Source organism: Marmota flaviventris, chromosome 18 (genome assembly GCF_047511675.1).
Source record: "Marmota flaviventris isolate mMarFla1 chromosome 18, mMarFla1.hap1, whole genome shotgun sequence".
NCBI lineage: Eukaryota > Metazoa > Chordata > Mammalia > Rodentia > Sciuridae > Marmota > Marmota flaviventris.
In genome coordinates, this window is record NC_092515.1 from 16087964 (window position 1) to 16108802 (window position 20839).

Genomic DNA, 20839 nt, shown 5'->3' on the forward strand with positions numbered 1-20839 from the left:
AGACATTGAACCCAGGGGAGCTTTCCCACTTGAGCTACATCCCCAGCCCCTTTATTTTATATTTTGAGGCAAATTCTTACTAAGTTGCTGAGGCTGGCCTTGAACTTGCAAACCTCCTACCTTTGCTTCCTGAGTTGCTGGAATTATAGGGGTGCATCACTGCAGTCAGACACCTACTTATGTTTTTTGTTTTTTTTAAAATATTTATTCTTAAGTTTTAGGTGGAAACAATATCTTTATTTTACATTTATGTGATGCTGAGGATCAAACCCAGTGCCTCATGCATGCTAGGCGAGCACTCTAACACTGAGCCATAACCCCAGGCCCCCCACTTGTGTTTTTCACAGCATGTGAGACCATTTGCCTTCCCATAATATTGCTAGTGTTGGGTTTTCGGATTTTAAGATATTTAAAAATATTTATTAATCTAATGGTAAGAGAGAGGGAGAGAAAGAGAGATATTGATATCACCAGCTGACCCAACTGGTGATATGACTGAGTTCAAAGAAGCTGGCTATATCAATAACTAAGAAAACAGCAAAGAAACCACACAGCACACAAATATAAATTTCTAAGACCACTCGGCTCGGTGACCCCAAGAGTCAGCTCCAGCGCTGGAAGGAGCAAGAAAAGGCACATCCAAACCTTCTATTTATTGGAGAAAAGACATTCGAGAAAGTTCCACCCAAATAAGGCAAGGGGATCAGGTTTCAGGGGGTTACCCATCCCCATTAGTAACAACCAGGTAGGGCTTAAAGCAGGCTCCCTGGCGAGTGAGGGTAAAGGCCACTTGCCCTGTACACTTTTTGCATGCATGCCAAACTGGTACCCCCATCGCTCCAGGCAGGGGAAGCAAGTTCAGCCCAGGGGCGACGGGTGGCTCCCCACAACTGAGATTCACGAAACTCACAGATTCTTTTCAGAATTTTGGATTTATATGTCAAGATGGGATGTGTCCAGAAAAGCTTCACAGAAAAGGCAGCATTTGCTGCCCTGTGACTTGATCTATCAGTGTAGCTAGTCCCAGGGAGGAAGTCAGGACTGGTTACCCTATGCCTTATACACAGTAGGTGCTTAATAAATGTTTATCACGTTAAATGTTCGCTTGTGGATAGGACTTTTGCTTAGACATAGAGAGATCAAGGCCCAGGCTGTAATCTGGGCTGCTGGCGCAAGTCCTCTCCTGCTTGCAGGAACAATGCTCCCTAGGAATGAAGGCTGCAGAAGGAAGCCGCCCCCCCCCCCCCCGCCCCGTGGAAGTTATGGCTTCAGTGGAGACAACACCTCTAGAAACTCCCTCCAGATGTTCCTAGTAGAGTTTGGAAACGCTGAACAGAAACCTCTTGGTAGAACCACTGGGCCTGAGAGTTTCCCCTTCCTAACAGGGGGGACAAAGTTGTGGGAACCATGTCCATGTGAGGTACAGGCGATGGACATGGGGTTCCCCTGGGTGGAATGGGCAGCCTGAGAAATAAAAGCTAAGAAAAATAGAATGATGAAAAAACCACAGGACACAGAAAATAGTTTCAAAAGAGGGAGCAAGACGGGCTGATCACACGGATGGAACTTCTATACTCTGGCAAAATGGAGCTCCCACTTGCTTTATTTATATCAGGGGACATCAAAGGCAAGGATAAGGTTTCAAGGGTGGAGTCTTGCTTCCTGGTGTCTTGCAGTCAGCAGGTCCATTGGCATCTTGGCAGGTCACATCCATCTCAGGTGCTGTGTGGGATCTCTAGCCGTGCTTGAGGGAGAAGTTCACCTGCACCAAGGGATCAACCCCTGTGGGGGTGCCATGGGAGGTTCTCAACGCCTGACTTATCCCCTCATTAGGCTACTACGTGCAACATAGCCCACACACAGCCCACAGATGGCTCATGACAGTAAGTGTGCAGTAAATTTTTTAAAATATTTTTTAGTTTTAGGTTGACACAATACTTTTATTTTTATGTGGTGCTGAGGATTGAACCCAGTGCGTCACGTATGCTAGGTAAGCATTCTTTCACTGAGCCACAACCCCAGCCTAGTATTCAATAAATTTTGGAGGGAGGGAAACTCTATGTTTTAGGGCCTCTATAAAGGTAGAGAGAAATAAAAAGACATACCAGAGGAGGGCATGAAAGCTAATGATAAGCCAAAATTAGTGTCACCAGCTGAATATGATGCACCCTCTTCCACCGTCCATCTAGAATACTGGGAAGCCTTGGTGAGCCAGGCAAGTTCTTACTGCTTCTTCTATCTCAGCACTTCCATTCAAGGACTCTACCCTTCCTCAAGAACAGGAGTAATTGCTCAAATCATGGGTGAACTAGAGCCCACTTGCTCTCTGGAAATATTACCCTACATTCCCCATTTTGTGAACTGGGGCCAGGAGATTAACACAGCAGATATTGGCATGCTGGCCCTGATCAAGACATGTTATTCCAGTTTCTCTTTTTAATCCTCAAAGTAGCTGCCTAAGCATTGCTACTAGAAGTGTAAAATGTGTAATTGCTTTCAAAAACAAGTTCATAGTTTCTTATAAAATTAAGCACACACTTATCATTGACCCAGAAATCCTGCTGCTAGGTATCTACCCAGAAGAAATGAAATATGTCCATACAAAAATCTGTATGGGGGGCTGGGGATGTGGCTCAAGCGGTAGTGCACTCACCTGGCATGTGTGCGGCCCGGGTTCGATCCTCAGCACCACGTACAAACAATGTCCGCTGAAAACTAAAAAAATAAATACTAAAAATTTTCTCTCTCTCTCTTTAAAAAAAAATCTGTATGGGGGCTGGGATTGTGGCTCAGTGGTAGAGTGCTTGCCGAGCATGTGTGAAGACTGGGTTCGATTCTCAGCACCACGTACCAATAAATAAATCAAATTTAAAAATTCATCAACAACTAATAAAAATTTAAAAATCTGTATGGGACAGTTTATAGCAGTTTTATTAATAATAGCCACAAATAACAGTTAGCTGGTGAATGGGTAAGCAAATTGTGATATGACCACATAATAGAGAACTACTCACCAATTAAAAAAAGGAACAAATTACTAATACATATAATGACATGAATAAATTCCCAAAGCATTATGTTGAGCAAAATAAATCAGCCGCAATAGAGTGCATCATATATGTTTCTGTTTATGTGAAGGTCTAGAACTGATTCTATTGTATTATCCATAGTGGCAGCAAATCAGTGGCTATTGGGGGAAGCAATATCAGTGGCTATTGAGGGATCAACTAGGAACATCATGAGAAAACTTTCTGAGGTGATGGAAATAATCTATATATGATGATTAGTCTGTGAGTTACATGGGGACATACCTTTATCCAAAGTCATCAATTGGCACACTCGAGATTCGTGTATTTCACTATGTGTAAATAGTACCTAAATTAAGCTGGGTGCTGTGGTGCATTCCTGTAATCCCAGTGGTTTGGTGGCTGAGGCAGGAGGATTGCAAGCTTAAAGCAAGCCTTAGCAAGGCCCTGAGAAACTCAGAGAGACCTGTCTCTATATAGAATATAAAAAAAGGGCTGAGGATGTGGCTCAGTGGTTAAGTGCCCCTAGTACAAAAAAAGAAAAAGAAAAGAAAAGAAAAAAAGTACCTAAAAATTAGAAAAAAATGTGTAAACAGAAACATAAAGAAAAAAACGCACTTCTCTTTAAAAAATTTGTGTGGTATTGGGATATACTTACTTTAGAGGAAAGGAAAGAAGATCAAAGAAGGTATTATTTTTCTTTTTTGCCCTATATCATCTGTTACATAAACAGACAAAAAGAAGTGCCAAGAAGCTTACGTGATTTAGACTGGTATGAAAGGGAGCCAAGATAAGCATCATGAAGTTGCAGAGGGCTTGGGAATTCATCCTGAAAAGATCCCACATTCCCATTGAGATTCCTGCTTTCCCTCCCTCACCATGGGTTAAATCAGAGTCCTGGGAGAAAACAGCAATGTCCCTGCATGTGGAGAAGACACCAGAACAATGCAGAGAAGGAATCCATGATTAGATGATGTGGGCTGTGAAATGTTCATGTAAGTCACCTAAGAGCTCTGGAGTTTATTCCAGAGAAGCTCTAGGAGATGGTGGGAGTAGGAAAGAGATGTATGATGTGAAGTGTGTTGACTTGTGTCAAGAGGGTGAGGGAGAGTAAGAATTCAGATCACCTTATGTTCTCTGCCATGGATGCCTCAGGGAATGAAAGTTGCTGAAATACTTTGGTTTTCTGCCTGTTTTATACTAAGGCACACATCATCTAAATCTCTCTGAAACATGGACATTGTTTTTTTGTTGTTTGTTTTTTTAAGTTAATTTTTTTAGTTGTAGATGGACACAATACCTTTATTTATTTTTTTTAAATATGTTTTTAGTTGTTGATGACCTTTATTTTATTATTTATATGTAGTGCTGAGAATCGAACCCAGTGCCTCACACAGGCTAGGCAAGCACTCTACCTCTGAGCCCCAGTCCCAGCCCCTAGACGTTGTTTTTTGTTCTAGGGATTGAACCTAGGGGTGCTTAACACTGAGCTACATCCCCAGCCCTTTTTATTTTTTATTTTGAGACAAGTGTCATTAAGTTGCCAGAGCTGGCCTTGAACTTGCAATACTCCTGCCTCAGTCTCTAGAGTTACTGGGATTACAGGTGTGCAGTGCCATGCCTGACTCCTAAAATATTTTAAAGCAAATCCAGGGTTAGCATTTCATCTTTAAATATTCTAGTTAAATATTATTTACAGATGGGTGTGGTGGCACATGCCTAAATCCCAGTAGCTTGTGAGGCTGAGGCAGGAGGATCGCAAGTTCAAAGCCAGTCTCAGCAACTTAGTGAGGCCCTAAGCAACTTAGTGAGACCCTGTCTCTAAACAAAATATAAAAAGGGCTGGGGATGTGGCTCAGTGGTTAAGAGCCCCTGGTTCAATCCACAGTACAAAAACAAAATAATTATTTACAAAATTTTTTGAAAGAATAAAAAAAATTTTAAGTAAAATTCAGACAACATAAAATTCACTGTCTAGTCATATGTATCTTAGTTTGTGTAAAAACACTTTATGGTGTTCAGCAGTGATGAAGTTCCTCATTAATACACTTCTCAATGTATCCATTCAAGGACTGTATATGTAATTTTAATTCAAGCTGAGAACTTGAAGACAAACAATCAAAATTAAATAGATGGAGCACTAAACTCTGAAAGAGGTAAGAAAAAGAAAGCATAAATTATTAAATTAAAAAATTAATGTGTCCAAAGGTAGCAATATATCATACAAACTTAACTTGTGTATTCTGGAGTAAGCCTGTGTGTGTATAAATCCTTGCTCTTCAATTGCTTTGTTATATTGAGCAAAATCTTCCAGTGCTTTTTCTGATCTTAGTTTCTATGTTTTAAAATGAGTAATTCTGCTTATATATATATTAAAGATTAAATGGTATAATCCATTGTAATAATTGATGTAAAATATTATACACAAACTTGCACAGAATAATTATTCAAAGAGCTATTTTTTTAAAGAAAGTGTTACACTATTTCAATAGAAGAATGTGTTGAATTATTGGGTGGAAAGAGAAATACTCGAAGATTGGAAAAAATTGTTTTTCAGCTCCATGATGTTTAGAAGATGCAACTAAAGCAGACATACAGTTTGAAAATACAAGGGCTTTTTAAAAAAGATATTGCAAGAAAATTTTAATAAAAAGATTCAAGTATAGAACTATTAACATTAGACATTTAATATATAAAAAACAAAAAGGGATTCAAAGTCTCTCCCACTACGTGGGAAGAAAAATAAATGAGAGAAACAAAACGCAGGAAAGAGAAAAAAAAAAAAAAAAAGGATTCTTGACCATGAAGGTAGAACAGTTTTAAAAGATCATAAATAAATAAATAAGCTAGGCATAAATATCCTAATAAGAGAAGATCTCCTAGTATTGCATGAATGTTATTTTTTTTTTCTTTTGATAATGCTATGGTTATGTAAGCTGTTAACATTGGGGGAAGATGTTAACACAAATTCTTTATGCTGAGGTTCGGTATGTAGCTCAGTGGTGAGGTGCTTGACTAGTAAGTGCCAGGCCATGGTTCAATTCCTAGCACTGAAAATAAAGGGGGAAAATGAACAAATAAATTATCTGGATTACTTTTGCAAAATTCATGGTAGTTCATAGTAAAAAGTTGAGTACTTAAAAGACCAAGAAATAGGGCTTTTAATAAAGCAAACGGGGCAGAATATCAGAATGCGTCTAATTTCTCTGCACAGAGAGATGTGGGAATTAAAAATGAAATAACTGAAATAAAATGTAGTAAGTGGGCTAGATGGAATATTAACCACAGCTTACAATGAATATGTTGAACTAGAAGATAGATATAAGGAGTTTGTTAGGATGCAGTGCAAATGACAAGTGAAGGCTGAGGAGAATTCTGAAAGTCCAGTGTATTCTCATTTCATAGAAATTTTAGACAGAAAGGGCCGCCCACAAAAAGGGAGAGGGAAACAAGCCAATTCCCTGCAGCTGGGTGTGTGTGTGTGTGTGTGTGTCCTGGGGCGGGTAGGGGCGGGGGGGTGGTTAAGTCAGGCTGGTCGCAGCTGCCTCTAAGCGTAACAGCGCTACTGGAACTGAGGTCGACGGTGTGGTACTTTAAAAGCCTGCAAACTGACTTTACTGACAATTGAATGAAATCCAAGTTCATTTGCTGTCTTCCCGCCCTCTCTTCCGGTATTTCTGGTTAGAAACGTGCTAACTGCTCCTGGGTTCAGTTTTGCAAAAGGGTTCTTCCTAAAGTATTTGTTTCATGCATTAATGTCTCTCCTATCCATTAATTTTATTGTTTACTATTGATTATCCCACTGATAGCCAGACCTGTGGTGTGCCAGATCGGGTCTCAATGTTCACGGCGTCGTTGCTTTTGGACTAGGCCGGAGGGCCTCCAGGGCCTGGTGCAAATCTCCGAGAAGATAGTAAACAGCACCAAGAGTAATTGCAATTTACCGGTGCGACATTGATAAAAGCGAATTAGGGAGAAAGCGTTTGTTCTAGTTCGTAGCAACAAACGCTTCTTATTGGCCAATGTGGAAGAACCTTTCCTTCTTAAAAGCACCCATTGGCTAAGAGTTCTGTCTATTTGAGAATAATTGAATCGTCACTTCCGCCTTTGCGTTACCTGGAAACGAACTTCCTGCGGATTAACAGCTGGAGGCTAGGCCAGTGTCTGAAGCCCGCCGTTCTGTTAAGCCACCAGGCGGCGCTAGGTAGGCAGAGGCCGTCTGGGCGGCTAGCTCACTGTGGTTCCACAGCTTTGGGATGTTGCAGCCAGAGGCTTCCGGATGAAGAATCTTTGGGGGACCCCGCGGTGGAGGCTCGTTGACTCCAACTTGCGCAGCTCGGAAATCGGGAACTACCACCGCCGATTTGGGCTCAGAACCCAAATGGTAAACCTCCGGCTGCCGCCAGCCCCTCAGTCCACCGGACTCCCAGGACATCTGGCTGGGGCTGATCCATGTAATTTCCTAATCTTTTGACACATAGGGCCTCGAGATCAAAGCTAAAGACGGGGATTTTTTTCCCCCTGCCCACCGGCTAAAAACACCCTTTTATTTTTTGGCAGGTGTTATTTTGCAGAACCCCGTGAGGAAGGAGATGGCCGGCGGGTTCAGGTTTATTAAATTCTTTTTTATATCGTGTTTACAATAACATAGCGCCCCAACTCTTTTTTAAAAATCCCATTCTTTTCCAGTTGTCTTAGAGGAATGCCTGTGGTAAGGGCAACCAATTACAGTGGATTAGGGATTTGTTATTGCTAATTGAACCAGTTTTTATTTTATTTTTTAAAATACTTTTATTTATTTATTTTTATGTGGTGCTGAGGATCCAACCCAGGGCCTCACACGCTCTAGGTGAGCACACTGCCGCTGAGCCCCAGCCCCTCTTTTTTAACATTTTTATAAAGCCAAGTGTTCTTGTATGTCAGTCTCGCACCCACTAGTGTCACCTGTACTACATACACTCTTGTATATGAATGAGAACTTGTCACACCTGAATCTCTGATGTGTCTAACTGTCAGCAACTGAAAGTACCCATCAGGGGTGTCTGCCTGTCCCTTTAACATGTCTGTCGTGCTTCCCATGTTTTTACCTCCCTAGAGACCATTTCTTTCCAGAGTATCACTTTTCAATAGAAATAAAATGTGAGCCATATCAGTTTTCTTGCCTCAGTCTCCCAAGCAGCTGAAACAATAGGTGCTTATTGCTCCTGGCTTAATTAAAAACTTTCTAGCAGACAGTGATTGATTGATTGATTGATTGATTGAATGTACTGGGGATTGAATCCAGGGATGCTTTACCACTGAATTATGTCTGCAGTACTTTTTATTCTTTATTTTGAGACAGGATCTCAATAAATTGATGAAGGTCTTGCTAAGTTACTGAGGCTGGCCTTGAACTTGCGTTTCTCCTGCCTTGGCCTCCCAAATCACAAATCACAAGAATTACAGGCCTGCACCACCATGCTTGGCTCTAGCAGACACTTTAGAGAAATTAGAGGTGAAATTAGTGTTAGTAATATGTTTAATTTAACCCAAAATGTTAACATAGTTCAAAATATTATCAAATCAATGTCACTAAAATAAAATTATTAATGAGATGGTTTACAGTCTTTCATACTGAATTTCATTTCAGATTAGCTGTTTTTCAAGTGCTCAGTAGCCACATGTGCAGATCTAAGACAGTGATTTTTTTTTTTTCTTTTTGGTATTGGGGATTGAATCCAGGGGTACTTTACTATAAGCAACATTCCCAGCCCTTTTTATTTTTTAATAGGGTCTCATTAAGTTGCTGAGGGCCTTACTAAGTGCCCAGCTGTCAAAACACTTGGAATGGAATCAGCACATGACCCATTTATCCCAATCCTCTGCATACACCCAAAGGACTTAAAAATCAGCATACTATAGTGACGCAGCCACATTAATGTTTATAGCAGCTCAATTCACAATAACTAAGCTATGGAACTATCCTAGAAACCCTTCAACAGATGAATCAATAAAGAAAATGTGGTACATATACACAGTAGAAATTAGTCATAAAGAAGAATGAAATTATGGCATTTACTAGTAAATGGATGGAACTGAAGACTATCATGCTAAGTGAAATAAGCCAATCCCCCAAACCAGGCCAAATGTTCTGTCTGATATGTGGATACTAATACACATTAAGGGGGACAGGGAGGGAAAAATAGAAGTCTTTGGGTTAGAAAAAAGGGAATGAAGGGAAGAGGCGGGTAGGAATAGGAAAGACAGTAGAATGAATCAGATACAACTTTCCTATGCTCATATATGAATACATGACCTGTGTAATTCCATATCATGTTCAAACACAAGATTGGGATCAAAATTGTAGTGGGTTGCACTCCATATATGTATAATATGTCAAATTATACTCCACGGTTACGTATTCTAAAAACAACAAAACTATTACTTGTAAATGATGAAAAGCTAATAATATATTATATTCTTTATCCTTGATTTTATGAATATGATTTATTATTTTACTAAATATGAAAATATTGGGGGGGGGAGTTGCCCAGGATGGTCTTGAACTTGCAGTCCTCCTGCCTAATCTTCCCAAGTCGCTAGGATTACCGATGTGAGCTGCCATGCCTGGCTAAAAGAGTGGTTTTAAAAATCAGCATACTATAGTTTATACTATATTTTATATATTTTATGTATACATTCCACTGCTCTTCCTGCCTCCCTTGTTCTCCTCAATCCTCACACCCCTGAAGTCTATGACTGTGGCCCCCAACTCTAAATGTTTCATGTTTCTTTTCTAACATGGAGAATTACTTTCAATTCCTTAACACTTTGGCCTTATTCTGTTTTTTTAAAAAATTTTTTTAAGAGAGAGAGAGAAATTTTTTTTAAAATTTATTTTTTAGTTTTTGGAGGACACAACATCTTTGTTTGTACGTGGTGCTGAGGATCGAACCCGGGCCGCACGCATGCCAGGAGAGCTCACTACCGCTTGAGCCACATCCCCAGCCCAAAATAATTTTTAAAATTTATATATGACAGTGGAATGAATTATAATTCTTATTCCACATATAGAGCACAATTTTTCATATCTCTGGTTGTAAATAAAGTATATTCACACCAATTCATGTCTTTATACATGTACTTTGAATAATAATGTCCTCCATCACATCCCACCATCATTTCTGGTTTTGGATTTTTTTTTTTTAAGGGTCACAATTTTCCTGACCACCATTCACCTTTTCTCATAAGTTGTGAAATGCCTTTTTGTTTTGGTTAGGAGGCTTTTTGCAGTAAAATTGTGATTATTTATGTTAATGAATTAGAAACTTTTCCTATTTTTTTCATCTATCTTGACAGATTTCCAAATTAATTTTACAGTTAATCAAAGTAGACAGGGTAATTTTAGAAGTGTGTATAGAATCCCTTATGCTTCTGCCTTGATTTTTATTTTTATTCATTTTTATTATGTATTTTTATCTTTTTGCATTGCTGGGAGTTGAACCCTGGACCTTAAATGTTAGCATACAATCTACCACTGAGCTATGCCCTCAGCCCTCTGAATTGATTATTAAACTAGTATATTTAAGTTTAATATACATAATATACATATACATAAGTGTATATTATGTGTGTGTCTGTGTACACATATATAGATGTAAGATCTCTAAGTATTGCTATGCTTTATTTAACTTTTTTTTTGAGAGAGAGAGAGAGAATTTTAATATTTATTTTTCAGTTTTTGGCGGACACAACATCATTGTTTGTATGTGGTGCTGAGGATCGAACCCGGCCCCATGCATGCCAAGCGAGCGCGCTACCGCTTGAGCCACATCCCCAGCCCTATTTAACATTTTTAATAATTAAATTTATTTTGTTTAAAGTTTCCACTAAACTGATATAAAATTTTGTGTTGTTTTACATCAAAAATTAAAATTAGGGGCTGGGGTTGTGGCTCAGCGGTAGAGCACTTGCCTAACATGTGCAAAGCCCTGGATTTGATCCTCAGCACCACATAAAAATAAATAAATAAAATAAAGGTGTTGGGAAAAGTATAAACGGCAGCCATACCCCAGAAAAAAAACCCCAACATGGCGCCTAAGCACCTCTTCTTCCTACCTTCTTCTTTTCTGCAGTGGCACGAAAAGTTCCCGCCCGTGTGAACTCTCCCGCCGGAGCCAATTTCAAATCTCGCTGGCGGGGAACCTTAGCCCCAATGAGAACTAATTCCTGGGCTCCGGAGCTGATATCTGAAAGAACTTGCCAATAAACGGGTTGCCTGCCATTTATCTAAGCCCTACCATCTCCCCCTTAGTTCTATATAAGCACACAGCTTTTTGCAATAAAATTGGAATTCTCCCGGCGAAGTGTCTTTGCGTGGGGAATTCTTTCATTCTGGTGCCGTGACTCGGATACGGGTGAGCTCTTTCCAACAAGAGCCCCGTCCCCCGCTCCGCCGAGACACTCCGCCCTGGTCCACTCTTTTCAGACTTGGCTGCCTGCACTCAACACACTGATCTGGCGTGGTAAGGATCCCCTGACCCCGGCTCGCCAACTCCCTTCGGGCTATCGCTGGGTTTGTGACCGTGATCCTCGGGCACACTCCAGACGCCCGGTGGGGGGAGGGAATCCACCCCACTAAGACCTTTACTGGTTGAAGTGGACCCTCTGGTGATCCATTTCCCTTTGGGGCGTGAGGCTTCTGAGTTTACATGAGAGGCTCTGTGGTTTTTTTCCCTCCTCCGCTGCCGCTGCCGCTGCCAGCTAGAGTTGCTGTTTCCTGCGGGGCTGCTGTGTCTGGCTGAAGCTGCCTCTCTGCTTGGGGAAAACTGAACTCCCGGCCTGGAACTGAGTTCTGCCGGAGCCGGAGTTCTGTTTTCATTACTGACTTCTTCCACTGCGGTCGAAAACTTTCCTGACGTCAGGCTGCCCGTGGCTCCGACCCCATTGGGTCTCACAGATTGCACTTCACTGGTGACGACCAGGTAGTGCCCTCTGTATTTCCTCGCGACGGCTGGTCATTTTGGGGACGCCCACCTGACCCCCGTTCGCCCTGGGCTTCCTGGAAGCTGGTCCAGCCCGGGTTTTCTCTTTGTCTCTCTCGCTTACTCTTATTCTCTCTCTCTCTCTTCCATCTTTCCCTGTGACTATGGGCACCTCTTCGTCTATATCTGAAGCCTCACCTCTCAAATGTTTAATAAAAAATCTGGCCACACTCTCCCTCACACCAGACATCAAGCCCAAACTTCTAATCAAATTCTGTACCCAAGATTGGCCTACATATCCACTGGATAATGGCAATCATTGGCCTCCAGAAGGCTCCTTAGATCCAAACCTCCTCCGGGACCTTTTTAACTATTGCCAGCGTCTGAAAAAGTGGAAGGAGATTCCCTGCGTTGAAGGTTTTAGCCTTCTCGCACAGCACCCTGCTCTCTGCTCCTCCTGCCCTCCCTCTCAGGTCCTCCTTGCTTGCAAACCCCTCTCTTCCCCTACTTCTACTCCTGACTTCGCAGATTCTTCCTCATTCGACCCAGCAGATGAACCCCCACCTTGTCCCCCAGCCCCATCTGCCCCTTCTCTCCCGCTATACCCTCCTCTTCCTTTGCCTGATTCCACAGATCCTCAGCCTTCCGTTTCATCCCCCTCCTCTCCGCCCTATTCTGCCTGCTCCACCTCCTCCTCCTCCACAGAGACACTCCCTTCCCCTCCCTCTCCTTCCTGTCCGCCGCCTGCCTCTTTCAGTCCTCCTGTTACCAGGTCTAAGGGACTCCTTCCCACCCCCAAGACAATCGCACCCCTTCGTGAGGTAGCTGGTCCCGAGGGTGTCATCAGAGTCCACGTGCCCTTCTCCATGTCGGACATTACTCAGCTAGAGAGGAAGTTAGGCTCATTCACCACTGACCCCACCACTTACATTCGGGAGTTTCAATGGGTCCTACAAGCATATAGCCTCACTCATCATGACATCTACATGCTTTTGGCCAATACACTTCTCCCCGAGGAAAGGCGACAGGTCTGGGAGCTAGCCCAAGCCCATGCTGATGAAAATCATAGGACCAATCCCAACCACCCCACGGGCCCTCATGCTGTCCCAGAGCAGGATCCCCTATGGGATTACAACACCCCTGAAGGCTTACAGTCTCGTGACCTTTTTACATCCTGCCTCTTGGCAGGCCTAAAAAAGGCCACCCGCAAGGCTGTTAACTTTCAAAAGGTGCAGGAGGTCATTCAAAGAAAGGAGGAAACACCTTCAGAATTCCTGGATAGACTAACCAAGGCCCTTCAACAGTACACAAACCTCGACCCAGAAACCCCTGATGGCCGTCATGTCTTAATGACATATTTTCTGGCCCAAAGCTACCCTGACATTAAAGCCAAGCTTAAAAAGCTTGAACAGGACCCTGCTACTCCTCAGACCAAAATCCTCGCTGTCGCTTTCAAGGTCTTTCATGGTAGAGAAGATGAAAGTGAATGCCGTAGGCAGAGGGCTGAAAATGCCAAATTCCAAATGTTGGCCCAGGTCATTCAGAGAAGGTCATCACCACGCCGTCCTAATAAGACACCCCCTGGAGCTTGCTTCAAATGTGGTAAGGAGGGACATTGGGCCAGGGATTGTCCTTCGCCGAGGACACCCTCCAACCCCTGCCCAAAATGCCATCAAAGGGGACACTGGGGGGCAGACTGCCCAACAACCCGGAAGGGAGGTTGGTCAGCTGCCCGGCAACCCCAGCCTCTCCTGGGCTTGGCAGAGGAGGATTGACGGAGCCCTGGGCCTTCCCTCCCGACTATTACCATCAAGAAGCAAGAGCCTAGGGTCACCTTCCTGGTGGATGGATGCTTCATTACCTTCCTCTTGGATACTGGTGCCGCTTTTTCGGTCTTGAGGGAATATTGGGGTCCTACCACACCCTCAAAAACTCCTATTGTCTGGGTAGGAGGTAAACAGATTTTCCCTCGAAACCCCCCCCCCCCTTATCATGTTATATGCAGGGATCCCTTTTGTCCTTCACACACTCCTTTCTCATTATGAGCCATTGCCCCATTCCCCTTCTGGGAAGGGACATACTCTCACTATTGAAAGTCACCATTCACATATCACCCCCCCACCCCTTCCTACCTCTCATTTCCTCATGATGTTCCTAGGGGCAGATACACCTCCTTCACGCACTCTTCCACAACTATCTAAACCAGTTAACCCTGAGGTTTGGGACACAACTACACCCTCTATGGCTAAATGCTGTCCTATTCATATTGTCTTACGGGACCCTTCAAGATATATTAGTCAACCACAATATCCACTCACAACCACAGCCCTCCTCGGATTAGAACCCATCATCCAGGATTTATTACGAAAGGGGTATCTTAGGCCTACACACTCTCCTTTCAACACCCCCATACTGGCAGTTAAGAAACCTAACGGGTCCTACAGGCTGGTTCAAGACCTTCGCCTTGTCAACTCCTCTGTGGTCCCCATCCACCCACTAGTGCCCAACCCTTACACCCTCCTCTCTCAGATCCCTGCCACTACTACTACTACCCACTTCTCAGTCCTAGATTTAAAAGATGCATTCTTTTCTATTCCCTTGTCCTCAGAATCTCAGGATATCTTTGCTTTTACGTGGACTGACCCTCACACCCGCCATTCTCGTCAGCTTACCTGGACTGTCCTCCCACAGGGATTCAGGGATAGCCCCCATCTCTTTGGCCAAGTTCTTGCCCAGGACCTCACATCCTTTCACCCCACCTGTCCTGACTCTACTCTCCTTCAATATGTTGATGACCTTCTTCTATGTAGTCCCTCTTGGGAACACTCTCAATCCCACACCGCCCAGCTCCTCAATTTCCTAGCAGATAAGGGATATAGGGTGTCTCCCCACAAGGCCCAGGTTTCCCAGTCTTCTGTCACCTATCTTGGTTTTCGTCTTACACCCGGAAAAAAGGAAATAACACTGGATAGGAGGCAACTCCTCTCTGATCTTCCAGTGCCCCATACGAAAGCCGAAATACTATCATTCCTAGGACTAGCAGGTTATTTTAGGGCCTGGATCCCAAATTATTCTCTTCTAGCCAAACCCCTGTATGACCTAACAAAGGGACCCCCTAGTGAATCTCTTGCCTCCTCCCCCAACTACCACTTCCGCAGGCTTCAGCAACTCCTCCTAAAGGCACCCGCCCTTCACCTTCCTGATCTTTCAAGACCATTTCATCTATATGTCCATGAAAAAGGGGGACAAGCACTTGGGGTCTTAGGTCAAAACTATGGGCCTAAATTTGCACCTGTGGCATATTTGTCCAAGCAACTAGACCCTACCATCCGTGGGTGGGCCCCTTGCTTAAGAGCTCTGGCTGCTGGACAAATTTTACACAAAGAAGCCTCTAAGCTGACTTTTGGGGCCCCTTTAACTATCCACTCCCCACATCACTTGAAGGATCTTTTAGCTTATAAGGGCCTTCAAACCCTTCCTCCATCCAGAGTTCTGTCGCTCCTCACTTCCTTTCTGGAAAACCCTAATATTACTTTCCTCCCCTGCTCTGCACTGAACCCTGCCTCACTGCTCCCAATGACTCCCACGTCTAACACACCAACTCATAATTGCTTGGAAACCTTAGATGATTTCCTCCCCTGTCATTCTTCCATTTCTGAGGGACCACTCACCAAGCCTGACCTTATCTGGTTCACTGACGGCAGTTCCTTTAGGCAGAACGGCACTCATTACTCTGGATACGCTGTAGTTTCAGCCACTGAGATTATAGAGGCCAAAGCTCTGCCTTCAGGAACTACCAACCAGCAGGCTGAACTTATAGCAGCCACTCGTGCCTGCCTTCTAGCACAAGGCAAATCCCTCACCCTTTATACTGACTCAAAATATGTCTTCCATATCTTATTATCCCATGCTGCAATATGGAAGGAGCGAGGCCTACTTACCACCAAAGGTAATGCGATCACTAATTCAGCTCTTATAACCAATCTGATAGAGGCCTCCCACTTACCCACCCAGTTGGGAGTTGTCCATTGTAGGTCCCATCAGAAGGACGGCTCTCTTATCACTGAGGGCAATGCCAAAGCTGACCAGGCGGCACGAATGGCTGCTACCACTTCCAATTATGGCCCCCCTGGGGGACATATAATGGCCACTTTAGACAGCTCATCTGAAGCCCCTACTTCTTCCAGTAAGAACAAGGATCTTTTCAAGTTCCTTCATACTCTATTCCATTCCAATTCTCAGTCTTTAACCCTCTTTTTACAGAGCTTCTTCTCCCTCACCCCCTCTGACAAAGCCATGCTCCAAAATATAGCCTCTAATTGTCAGATCTGTCAGCGGACCAACCCTCATACTCCTTTAAGGCCCAAACCTTTCCCTTCCCACCAAGCCCAGGGACACATTCCCGCTGCTGGCAGGTAGACTTCACCAACATGCCCACAGTACGGCGCACTAAATACCTCCTTGTCTTTGTGGACACTTTCTCTGGTTGGGTTGAGGCATTTCCCACTTCCAATAAAAAGGCTTCCACTGTAGCTTCAATCTTACTGACAGACATTATCCCCAGGTTTGGTATGCCCACTTCCTTACAATCTGACAATGGCCCCGAGTTTATTTCTAGGATCACACAAAAGGTCTCTCAAGCCCTCTCCTTCAAGTGGCATTTCCACTGTCCATATCGCCCCCAGGCTTCAGGGAAAGTGGAAAGGGTAAATCGGACTCTAAAGGAAGTCCTTACCAAATTGACAATGGAATTAAACTTAGACTGGGTCAAACTCCTTCCCTTGGCTTTGCTTCGAATCAGAGCTCTCCCTAAGAATCCATCTTTACTGTCTCCCTTTGAGATAATGTATGGAAGACCTCTTATACCCCCTGGGTTGGTCGTTTCACAAGGACCTCTCACCCGAGATTTGTCTTTGCCTCTCTTGTTTCATCTCCACTCGGAACTCTGGAAATATCAGGACTGGCTTCTTCCGGACCCAGTCTCCTCTCCAAACACTCCTCCCTTAACACCTGGGAGTCTAGTCTATTATAATACCCCAGAGGAGAAAGGGCCTCTTGCCCCAAAATGGGAAGGCCCCTATCCTGTCATTCTCTGTACCCCCACCGCTGCCAAACTCTCCTTACCAGACAACCATCTCACTCCCTGGATTCACATTTCTAGGTTGAAGCCATATCACCAGGAGGCCCCACCTGCTGACGACAGGACCACCCCAGAGGAACTCCAAGAATCACCTCCTGAACCTCCCCTTTACTCCTGCTCTCCACACCCATCTCACCCCTTTAAGTTGCAGCTCACACGGTGTTCCCCGCAGCCCAATTCCTCTTAAAGAAGGCACAATGAGCTCTCCCAACACCCTAGTCTTCTCTCTCTGCTTGTTTTTTGTGCTCTGCTTATTTTCTGTGCTCTGTCGGGACTGGTCTTTACCCTCCTCTCCTACCATGTATTTATTCACTCTTCGGGAACGATACTCAGAACATGGCATGCAGAAGGTCCGCGCAGTGGATGCAACTACTTGCTTCATCCACAACTGCACCTCTATTTCCCTAAAATTGTCACCTTCAAGGACCTTCGTCCCTGGTAGCTGGAACTGGCCTTTCATTTGCTTCCTTTTTGATCAAACCAAAGACTATTGTCATTGGTGGCCTGAGATATATAATGGGTGCCCCTATTGGTCATGCAGGTTCCATGATGAACGTGGTAGCTATTCTTACCACTCACTTGGTTACCCTGAAGGGTGGACTTCTAGTTACCTAAAGTGGCATAAAGGCTCTTCATCCGATAACAATGGATGGTATACTTTAGATATACCTGACCCCAAGGCCAAATGTTGGGTCTATGTTGAGTTTGCTGTCTATGCTCAGACAACCTCAGCCAGACCCACAGGGTGGATGACTGTTGGCCACACCCTGATTACGCCACCTAAGGCAACCATCCAGATAGTCGAACACATCAAGGAGTCAGAATCAAAACTTTGAGATCTTATCCATAGCCCATCCAAAGAGGATTCAGAGCCTTCAACCCCCTTAGGCCCCCCTCCCACATGGCTCAATTTGCTACACCAAACTCTTCGATTATTAAACTCCACCCCTCTTTCTGTGCCTACTTCTCAGTGCTTTCTCTGTGCTTCACTTAGTCGTCCACTTCTAGCAGCGGTCCCATTAGCGGCAGGAAATATTTCAGCAAAAACCTACAATTTCTCTAAGAAAGGACAACCCCTACATGTGACACGTATCCCACTGTGGGAAAGTTATTCCACCAATACTTCATTTCCTTTCATCTGTTTCCACCTGCCAACAATGAATCCTTTACCCATTTGTTCCTTGAGCTATAGCACCCCATCGAACCCTGCGTTTATGCAACCTGGACATTTCCTCTGGTGTAACGGGTCTTTAAGTACCTCAACGATCAATGTCTCTGGCACCTGTTTCTTGGTTACTGTAGTTCCTCAGCTGTCTTTGTATACTCCCACCGAATTCCGGCAGCTGGCCCTACCTTCCTGCACCCGTAGGGCAGTCTTTCTGCCGGTTCTGGTAGGCCTCACTTTAACAACCTCAGTGGCGAGTCTCGGACTCTCTGGTGGAGCTATAGGTCATGCTCTATGGGCATCCAATGACCTGCAACAAAAACTGCAGGAAGCACTCGATACCACTGCTGAGTCTCTGGGCTCCTTGCAGCGGCAGGTTACTTCATTGGCACAAGTGGCTTTACAAAACCGAAGGGCGATTGATCTTCTCACTGCAGAAAAAGGGGGTACATGCCTGTTCCTCAGAGAGGAATGTTGCTACTATGTTAATGAGTCTGGGCTAATAGAAAAAAATGTTGTTAAATTGCAGGAATTATCGACCCAACTGCTCAAACCCACCTCCTCTAATCCCATAACGGGGTTCTTCCAATCCTCTCTTGCCACGTACTTACTACCTATCTTGGGGCCCCTTATTGGGATGCTCCTTTTTTGTGCTCTCTTGCCCTGCATAATGAAGTTCCTTCAAACCCAATTGCAGAAAATTTCTAATCAAACTTTCAACCAGCTTCTGCTTAGGCACTACCAGCCTCTGATGACCAATGAACCCCCAACATCTCCAACAGTTCACTCAGTGCTGAAGCTCACTACCAGGCACGATGGAATGCAACGGACATCAGACAGCGGGAGACAACGAGCTCGGAGAACCTCTTAATCTGCCATCCTGGATTCATGAGTCTTTATGTCCTTCTAAGCTTCCTCATGGCCCTTGGCCTCTTCTCTGTCAGTCCCCCAACATGGAACTTCTGCCAAAAATTGACCTTTGCTTTAATTTTTATCTTCATTCTGTTTTTATTCGCTCTGATGTTCTTCAGGTGCTGGTGACGCCATGTCCAGGCAACGCTTCCAGTATTTCCTAGAGTCTCTGTTACAGGACCAGTGGCTGATACCAACAATCTCCTCCATCCAGGACTGGTTCCATGCCATCGACAACTTGTGGCTTCAGGGAACTTTCACAGAGTTCACCCCTACGGAAGTAGCTGTCTATAGCCACTGGGTTTTATTTCTGGCTGCCATGATATCCCCAGACCTGCCCCCCCAGCATTCCTCCACTTCCCTTTCTAGGCCCCACAGCGCCCCTACACAGCAGGAAGCAGCCGGATCTGACCAATGACGCCCCACTTCCTAAGAAAACAAAAAGGGAGGAATGTTGGGAAAAGTATAAACGGCAGCCATACCCCAGAGAAAAAACCCCAACATGGCGCCTAAGCACCTCTTCTTCGTACCTTCTTCTTTTCTGCAGTGGCGCGAAAAGTTCCCGCCCGTGTGAATTCTCCCGCTGGAGCCAATTTCAAATCTCGCTGGCGGGGAACCTTAGCCCCAATGAGAACTAATTCCTGGGCTCTGGAGCTGATATCTGAAAGAACTTGCCAATAAACGGGTTGCCTGCCATTTATCTAAGCCCTACCATCTCCCCCTTAGTTCTATATAAGCACACTGCTTTTTGCAATAAAATTGGAATTCTCCCGGCGAAGTGTCTTTGCGTGGGGAATTCTTTCACCTAAAATCCTGGGACCACACCAGTTTCTCCCAACCCCATTCTTGGAGTTGGGACCGAGCCAATCCTGCTATCCTGAAAATACCGGATCTAATTGGACTTGGGAGAAGACACTTGTGAACTTCGCGTCCAGTGAATTTTAACAAGGGGCTTCTAAACTTGATTGTATGAGCAGCGAAAGTGGGTCTGAAGCATCTCAGAATTCAGGTGGAAGCCAACACGCCCTCCGCCTCTCTCCGAAACTACACTTCCCAGAGGCCTCTGGGGTCACTTCCGTCCTCTCTTACTGCCGTCCCTCTGAGGTAGTGCTTACTTACAGAGGCACTTCCGGCCAGTTGGTTAGGTCCATCAGGCTGGTTTGTGGTTGGGCCGGGCTCCCTGTTTCGTTTTTTTCCGCGTCACTGCCCTTTATTTCCTAGAGCTTCGGCCTCAGGATCCGTGACGTGCACCCCACGTTCCGCGAGTGCTGTCTAGTCAGCGCGAGTCTCTGCTTACCCTCATTTTAGTCACGGAGACAAACTGGGAGAGCGCTCTCCTGTAGGCACACCGTGCCGTTTTTCCATCGTTGAAGCCCGTAGGGTTAGAGACAAACTCACTGCGCTGCTGGGGACAAGGGCTTCACTCTCTGGTCAGTTTGGAGCTGAGCATGAGAGTGTTGGGGCGTCCTAGACCCCCTTTCTCCATTTCTGGGTTGGAACTGGCTGCGCTGTTGATTTCTGTGGTATCTCCGACCTCTAATTGTGGGGCTTTGGAGTAGATGCCTTTTTAACACGTTGGGAGGGAGGTTCCACCTAGACACTCAACAGGGGGAGCACTGTGGAGACCAGGAAA

At 44.6% G+C, this 20839-nt stretch overlaps 1 long non-coding RNA gene across 1 annotated transcript; it reads right to left on the reverse strand.

Moving 5' to 3' along the window:
• Positions 1-1521: 1521 nt before the first annotated feature.
• LOC139702794 (uncharacterized) lies at positions 1522-6913 on the reverse strand. The gene is made up of 3 exons (XR_011705373.1): positions 6842-6913; positions 2654-2715; positions 1522-1762 (listed from the first exon to the last, which is right to left on the reverse strand). It is a non-coding gene; the product is annotated as an uncharacterized lncRNA (long non-coding RNA).
• Positions 6914-20839: the final 13926 nt, after the last annotated feature.